We start from the raw sequence: 8,889 nt of genomic DNA on the forward strand, positions 1-8,889 counted from the left end.
TGAAATATCAAATGGCAGAGAAACACTTAAAGAAATGCTCAACGTCATTAGCCATTAGGGAAATGCAAATCAAAACGACCCTGAGATTTCACCTTACACCCATCAGAATGGCCAAGATGAAAAACTCAAGTGACAACACATGCTGGAGAGGTTGTGGAGAAAGGGGAACCCTCCTCCACTGCTGGTGGGACTGTAAACTGGTACAACCACTTTGGAAATCTATCTGGCGCTTTCTCAGATAATTAGGAATAGTGCTTCCTCAAGACCCAGCTATACCACTGCTAGGTATATACCCAAAATTTGCTCAAGTACACAAAAGGGATGCTTGTTCAACCATGTTTATAGCAGCTTTCTTTGTAATAGCCAGAACCTGGAAACAACCCTATAGGCAAATTAATGAAAGGCAACAAGGAGAAGGTCAGTCTCTCCTCTTCAAAGGAGTTGGTTTTTCATATTCAGTGTTGACATCAACAGATTTATTTTTAAAAAAAGGTGTAAACATGACTTTTTAAGTGATGTTCAGACCAAACCTCTATAGTAATGCAATTAATGGAATGTTATTTGTGGATAAAGTCCTGTAAGGCAGCAAAGATGGAAAGTGGAGGATGCATGTATAGGCTGAAGGAAGATTATTAATAGTGAGGAAAGCGCACCTGACCCATCTTCTGTGAAAATGGAATCATACCAATGTTCTGGGAAAATGAGCAGGGTAGAGAACCTGTGTTTATAAGAGCCTTGCTCTGACAGTTGTAAAGGTACATCAAGAGATAAGCTATTGTAGGCTGGTCATTTAAAAGTTCGAAATATCTGTGGCTTTGTGCAAAATGTGGCAGGCTTCTGCAAAGTTACCCTTAAGTCCATACCTTTGTCCAAAACAATCCCAGAGATTCAGGGTTGCTGAAGGGCTTAGTCGTCTGTAGTTGAGTAGAGTTGACAATGTTGGATACAGAGAGTTCTCAGTGTAAAGTCAAACTGTAATCAATGTCATTGTCATTTGAACCACATTGTTTGCAGTGGAACCAATTGTGAAGCCAAAGTAAATTCAAAATCTAAATTAGAAAAACAGATGCTTCTTTTGTTTGGAAAATGTAGTCCCATCTAGCCCTATTGTAAACCATTTTCTTTTGACTTACACCACATAGAAAGAAAAATCACAGTGCATAATGCAAAAATGCAGAAACATATTTAGCAAATTTGTGGATTTCATAAGTCATTTATAAACTTTAGATTTGCAAACAATTTCAAAGCCTTCTGAAAATATTTATAAACACAAGAATCTCTATAATGCTACACATAATTATACCATGCCTTTTCAAAGCATATTTCAGAGATAGAGTTTGTGCAGAATATCAAGTTTCCTATTTGGGGTTTGTCTTGGAGACAGTGAACAATTTATTTTTCAATCTGTCTCCAGTGATGCTCATGATTAAGCTAAATACATTGGTGCAACAAGAGGAAAAGCATTTATCTTGTGCCTAATTTCTAAATTGACTCATGACATTAGGAAGTCAATCTATAGAGTGAGATTTATTTCTTCAGCTCAGCAAGTTCCAACAAATTTGTGTTTCTCACAACTTTAACCATTTTAAGGCAATTTAGAAAGTTCGCCTTTCATGCCTTTGAGCTACCAGAACTTTCTGATTTAAAAACTGACATCTCCAACTTTGCATGAAGTTGTGGATATCATACATTCAAGTTCATTTTGAAATATTGATTATCATAAGAAAATAACTATAAATATTGTCATTTAAAAAGAAAATAGTTTACCAATTGTGTGCAGGAAAATAGGAGCTTCAACCATGTACATAAACACACACAAACATGTGCGCACCCACATTCAATAATCACTAAGAGCAAAAAAGCACGCTTCCGTGTTGATTCTAATTTGAGGTAATCAAAAGTATAAACAGGGAAATGCTTTGCCAAGGTTTTAGCACATTATTTGGGGCATAAACCTAGGGATTTAAGTTTTGCTTTTTAATCTTACAGTTTGAGTTACTTTCATTTCGTTTATATCAACATTTTGCTTCCAGTAACATTAAAAAAATAATAATAAAGTCGTCTGGGTTACAGATCAAATTGCTCTCAATAAACACTAAACCTTATTGTGAGAAGAATATAAATGAATTAGAATCACGAGAGGGAAGTTTCCTACTTGTATAAAGGGATTGAGAACTGCAGTGTGTGGACGAGGAGGCTGCTTAGCAGTGCCTCAGACACGCCACCATCACACACAAGGTCTTGGTCTTACAACAGGGCAAGAGGAGGGCAAGTGGCTTTAAGTAGCAAACTTCTGTGAGGACTCTTGCTGAAACTTTACCTCCTAGGTTAGCAGCATCTATTCAAACTAGACAGATGGCCCCCAACAAATGACCTTTCTAGAATCCATTCCTTCATCAATGAAGTAAATGAAATAATGTGTTTATATAAGACAATTTAGTTTTGAAAGCCAAAGCAGAATTGTGGATGTAGAGTATATAACCAATAGACCCATCTTTTTCTTCTCCTTTGATTCTACATTGTCTTATTGCTAAACAAGTAAAACCAACCTAGAAGTTTTAAAGTGTGTAAGATATCAAGTCAAATAAAGTTATGTTTTTCTCATTGTTCCAAGATTAGTTGACTCAGGCATCAGTATATCATTTAGAACAGTGCAGTCACTTGGCTCACCCTTAAATTTTAATAGATTCAACTGTAGTTGAAGAAAAGAGAAAGCAAAAAAAAGAAAAGATTTTTAAAAAGGGAGAGAGAACAATTCAATTATTACTGAAAGTTTTTACCACCATTTCAATACCTGAGCCTGAAACCCCATCAGGCAAGTCCTGGAAGATGAGACATTGCCGAGTGAAGCAGAGTTCTGTTCCTTCAACACTCACCTTTTCAGTACAGTATTGCACCAATATTCATTCCAACCATTTCATCTAAAAGTCTACCAGGGAGGCACCAATCTCTTTGATGCTGAAAAAAAAAAATGTTGGTTTTCTAGTGTTTAACATGACCTTTTACTGAGAAATTTTCAATGGTTTCTTCACTTAATGAGAGGAAGGAAGCGTTAAAAAAAATGGTTTCTTCTCATTAAGTGGGGAAAATGGAAATTTCCTCTCACTTAATGGTTTTAGAGAGTTTAATTCACATTTAATTTGTCATTATACTGCATTAAGATTTAAGTACATAACAGAATTTAGTACTGCATTCTAGTAAGGAACACAGAAAATGAAATATACTAAAATATGCTACATAAGCAAAATATATGTGCTTGGGTAATTTTTCCTTATTGTTCTTGAAAAGATGATTTTCCTAGTGGATTATGAAATGTGTCTATAGAATATTTTTTAAATATTTGTGGTTTAAAATTGAAAGACAACATTGGTGTTAGTAATAAACATTAATAAATGTTAAACTGACTGAGAAAATGTTAATAAACCAGAGAAAATCAAATACAAAGATCAATTGCAGGCACAACCTCCAACCACTAATTACTGAAGTGAAAATGTAAAACAAACAGTTCAACCAAATATGAGAATTTCCAGACAAATACTAGTGGTGTAGACTGCAGGAAAGCAGATATATGGGAATGCATTGGGATATCAAGGACAGAGGTAATGTCCTCCTCTGAATTTTAGCTATTTAGAGAATCAGGCAAACCCTTTACTCTTCTCATGCTCTGTGTACCATGTGGAAATTCAAAGAAATAATATTCAATACTAATCTTCTTAACAGAATGGATATAAGATTTTTTCCAAATTGGGAAGTTAGAATTATATTTTTGAAGCATTATATAAGCATATTTATAAAGCACTATGCAGAATCTTAAAAGTAGTGGCACATGACTTTAATCCAGCTCTAAGAAGGCAAGGACAGGAGGATCTCTCTAAGTTCAAGGCCACCCTTGTCTGTACAGTGACTTCCAGGACAGTCAGAGCTACCTACAGAGACCTTGCCTCAAAAAAGTAAAGAATTACAAAATATTTTATTTTGCCACACTGTACTCGTAACTATCGTGTTTCTATGACCATAAAATCTGACCGCCAGACTTTAAGGAAGGAATGGTTTGTCTTGGCTCAAAATTTTGAAAGTTTCTCTCCATAGTTTTCTGGACCCATGGAATGGAGAGAACCGCCACAGCAAATACATGTGCTAAATGAGAACTAGTCACAGCACAAGGAGACAGGAATCAGAAAGGAAACTTCAACCTAGATGCAGGCTGTAACTGTCAAAGGTTCCCAAATGACCTACCTCTACCAGCTACACTCATCTTCTGAAGTGTTTATACACTTCCCAACTAATACCATGTTCTGGGAACCAGTTCCGAACATGAGCTTGTAGCGGAGACATTTCAGATTCATTCATCATAACACCTGCAAAGCACATACATGCAGACCAAATAATCCTGTCCTTACTTTACATCATTTCCACAGTGAAATATGGATTTGTTTAAAAAAGAAAAAGAGAGGAGGCAACAACAAAAGACTAAGAAAGAAGACTAGTGTTTTCAGGAAGAGAAGGATAAGCCTGAGGCTCTGACATGTCCACTCAGGCATTTGCCACATGTCAGGGTATTGAGGAAACGCCATGGGTTCTGAAGCTTGCCAGGGTGTTTATAGCTGACAACGTGCAGGGCATGGAATATGATTAGCACGCTGAGCTTTGGTCATGTGAGTTTCTGAGCTCTCTTTTGCTGTGTACCAATTACTTTACACGGTCTAGTAAAAAGCACCCATTTCCTTGGGCAGAGTTCTGTAGCTCTCTTCTGTTCCATTCCCTGCTCAGATCTCACAATGACAAACTGGAATTGTTACTGAAAGGGACTTTTCATTTGGATGCACTGATAGAAGATCATCTTTCAAGATCATTCAGGTTTTGACCAAATTCAGCTGCTTGTAGTTTTTGGACTGAAGTCTATTTCATTTCCAGCTATCATCTTTGACCACTCTCAGTTCTTAAAAGTCACAAGCCTGGATTTTTATGTGGTCCCCTCCATATTCAAGACAGCAATGACCCCAATCCTATGCTTTCAAACTCTGATTTACTTTTCTGTGAGTACAAAGAGAAAGCTCATCCTTTTAAGGGGCTGGTATGTTTCTGTGGGGATCACCTTATCTTAAGGTCAACTATGTCATAACCCCATCACAGTAACAATGAAAAGGGGAAGGTAACAAGGAAGGATTCCAGGCAAGGATATGGAAGGAATGCCCACAAAGACATCTAAAACATTGTTGGTTGTTCAGACCAAGGTACCCAACTATTTTATTACACACTTTCTTCTTCAGAATACAAGAAAAGCAAGAAGATCAAAAGTGCATTTTCTGATCAGATTTGGGTAAGGCATTTCAGATCCAGCACTTGGCAATGTGTTTATACCACTGGAGAATGCTCAGAGATTTTACTCAATTTCTGATTCCTAAATTTCCTAAATTAATTGAACACAAACTTTTTTCACATAGACATATTTGGCACTAGTATTTTTACCAAATTTAAGGGCAAACTGCTGTGTTTTGCGGCCATTTCATGCATCACAGAGCGGTTTAAAAAGCCACAGGCATCTCTCTATAATTTCAGTACACATTTGGGTACATTTGTGAAAATGGATGATCTTCACCAGTGTGATATCAGCTTGTATACATTAGTGGTAGAAAAAAAAAAAAAAACAATGTCTAGTTTAATGCCTATGAGATCAAATTATTTTATATACAAAATATACATTCACAGATCAAAAGTTAAACCACAAGTACAATGGAATGAAAGATGGTCTAAAAAGCAATTTCGAAACACTACCCCTAAATTTGTCAAAAAATTACTAACAATAGAGATCAAAAAATAAACTATTATGGTATGTTTCAGTAATAAACAGTTTGGAAAAATCTCCATCTTTTTGAAATTTTAAATGGTAGAAAACCAATGCAATTTATAAGCTTAGAATTTCACCTTTATTGTTATCTTGAGATCTGTATTGAAAGATACAGTGCTATAAAAGTAATAGAGGTTTTACCCATTGATTCACAGAATACTAATCAACAAAGCCGATGTCTACTTATATGACACTGCAGCCAAATGAAATGAAACCTATCTTTCCATGATCAAATATTTCTAATATAGATCCTCTGAGGTTCATTCTGGGAGGCGCTGTAGTCCAATAAACTCAGCAGGTTTTGTCATTTTAGAAATTTTATTAAAAAGCTTAAGATAAAATATAATTGGCTTTATATGCCTACTATACCAATAACAGAGATCAATGGGAAAAATACCACAAAAATATCTCTTGAAATTTCATCATCACTGACTTAAAAAAAAAAAAAAAGTCTTCCCTGTCTCGATTTCCAGTGTTGCAGACATACAAAATGGTCAAAAGTGTCAGTAGCGCAGCTGGGGCCCACGGTTTCCAACTCTTACTTCTGCTAATGATTAATCAACCTTGTTGTGTTGGATTTCAATTTTTGTAACCTTCTCTATTGTTTATGAGCCTTCTCTCTGTTTGCACATACCACACAATACTGTGAGTATGGTGGATTCATTTTGCAGTAGTGAGTGTCATGCCCTAGCAACATGTCAAATGATCCACTGTCCAATATCATTTAGTTCCACTGTCATTCCTGGCTTGTTGCAATAAAGCTTCTGGTGGTACCTTAAAAGTATCTAATGCAATGTTCTTCTCATTCTCTTCTCTCCCCTGATGATTTTAATTTTTTTGTTACTTTCAACAGCACAATATTAAGGGAATCCATTATCACTAAAGATCAGTATCTGAGACATTTTCAATAGACAAATGCTCAATAATAGTAGGCTTCTGGATACTTATCTAATTGTAAATTTGCCCGTCTCTCTGAACTTACACCTCTGAAGCTTCAGTAACAATACGTCTCACTTTCCCAGTGTGCTTGTCTTCAGCATCACAGCAGTGTCATCAGTCTTGGCTTCTAATTTTAAAGGTTGATAAAATGTAATACTATTTCTCTTGATCATTTTTTAAAAGGGGAGGTAAAAGGGGTAAGAAAGGGGAAAAGGGTAATAAAGGTAAGGAGGTAGGAAAAATAGTGCTTTCAAAAGAAAGTTATAAAGAAAAAAATAGTTAATTTTTCAAAAGGAATTTGCCAACAATATGATATTCTTAAAAAGACAATATCTCAATTTATCCAAAGACAGGTAATATCTGTGTAAAAATCTCGTCTTAACCCACCAATGTCCTTCAGCCCGAACTGAGAGCACCAGCTCTCAGGCTAGGGAATCATCTATCCCCACAGGTGCACTCAATTCTTGGCCTATAGGCTGAGATGGCCACCAAGGGAGCCAATTAGTGCCAAATATGTTGGTGGTTTTTTGATGTAGGAAAATCTCCCCTAAGAACTGGACTGAGATGAGCCATCAAATGATAGTGATTTTCAGTCACTAATGATCCGGGATTTAAATAGAGACTTTTAATTGGGTTACCAAGCAACCTGCAAATATTTTGGTGATACCTGCTGAGTCAATTGGGTAGTTTATAACCCCTTCTCCTCTGATTATGTTATCTTTGATATGACTACATTTTATATTACCAGTGATCAGTGTGACTTTTTGCCTTTGTCATTAACCAAGAAAAGATACCCTTGATTTTTTTGTTTTGTTTTCTTTCTTTCTTTTTTTTTCATTGCTCACAGGATGTTTCCATATGTCCAAAGGAGGGCGAGCTGAGTAAGGGGTAACCATGGGGAATAAGGGAAAGTTTTCATTAAGCTGTCTTCTTATGCCCCGGGCTTCTTCCAAGTGAAGTTAGACCTCATGAAATCAGAACGGGTACAAAGGATTGTTTAGAACCCATAATTCCACTTAATTACCAAAGCCAGGATTTTGTGTTTGTTTCTTAGATCCATTCCTAAAACATGAAAAATGAAATTCTGAAGATATTGTTATTGTGGTTTTTGCTCTTCACTGGAGAGTTATTTTCAAAGAAAACTTCCCAAGAAAAAAATAAATTCTGCCTTTTATTGTTTCCAGATGCCTTTGTCAGTCCCTGTGGCCAAATGTATTAACTTCCTTTCTGCCTGCCACTGTCATTTCCTTCAGTCTGTCCTCTTTCAGGGTCTCAGTTGGGCCTGCCTAAGTTCCTTAACTACAGAGCTCTGTTGTCCTGCTCCCCTCTAGGGATTAGCATCTTTGTCCCAGGCTCACTTCTCTGGCTCTCCCATCTTTGGATAACATTTCACATTGGCTTTCAACCTTCCACTTCTCTGAATACACAGTGGGCTCTTCAGAAACACTGCCTTTTCATTTGTCGTGAGTGTGTGTGTGTGTGTGTGTGTGTGTGTGTGTGTGTGTGTGTGTGCTGTGACTTCCTCCCTATAGATGAAGCGCTGCCTGGAACTTTGGTTCTCCCAGCTTTTCTTGCACAGCCAGGTTTTCCTTTTCCTCAGTAACTCATTTGACCTCTGTTAGCTAAGATCTGAAAGATGTGCAGCTCTGTTTGTCTGCCTTCATGTTTCTTTGGCAACCTCCTGCTCTCCCTTGGAAAACTTCCTAAGTGAGAAATAGCATCACTGGACCTTTCCAGTTCTGTTCCTCATGGACAATGAACTGTCACATACACCACAAGGCTGTGTCAAAGGTCAGATGAGATGGGTCCTCAGAGCTTGTGACTGTAGTTGGTCAATGAGAGACCTAAGGGCTCACTGAATTCCAAGGCTAACCTTCCTTACGTGAGCAGCAGAAAATGTCCAGGGATTAAACTGCCCCTACAAGCGTACAGTGTGTACTGCATCACAGAGACACTCACTCTGTCACTGAATCCCATTTCACTTGCCAGCTAGAGATTTAAGCGGAAATCAAAGTGGCAGGAAATTCTGTATGATTTACACAGAAACATTTAATTCATGAGACACACACTGATGATAATACTATTGAGAAAGGCAGTTGAAA

This window comes from Psammomys obesus, unplaced genomic scaffold (assembly GCF_907164565.1).
Source record: "Psammomys obesus unplaced genomic scaffold, mPsaObe1.curated_primary_1811, whole genome shotgun sequence".
NCBI classification, from domain to species: Eukaryota; Metazoa; Chordata; class Mammalia; order Rodentia; family Muridae; genus Psammomys; species Psammomys obesus.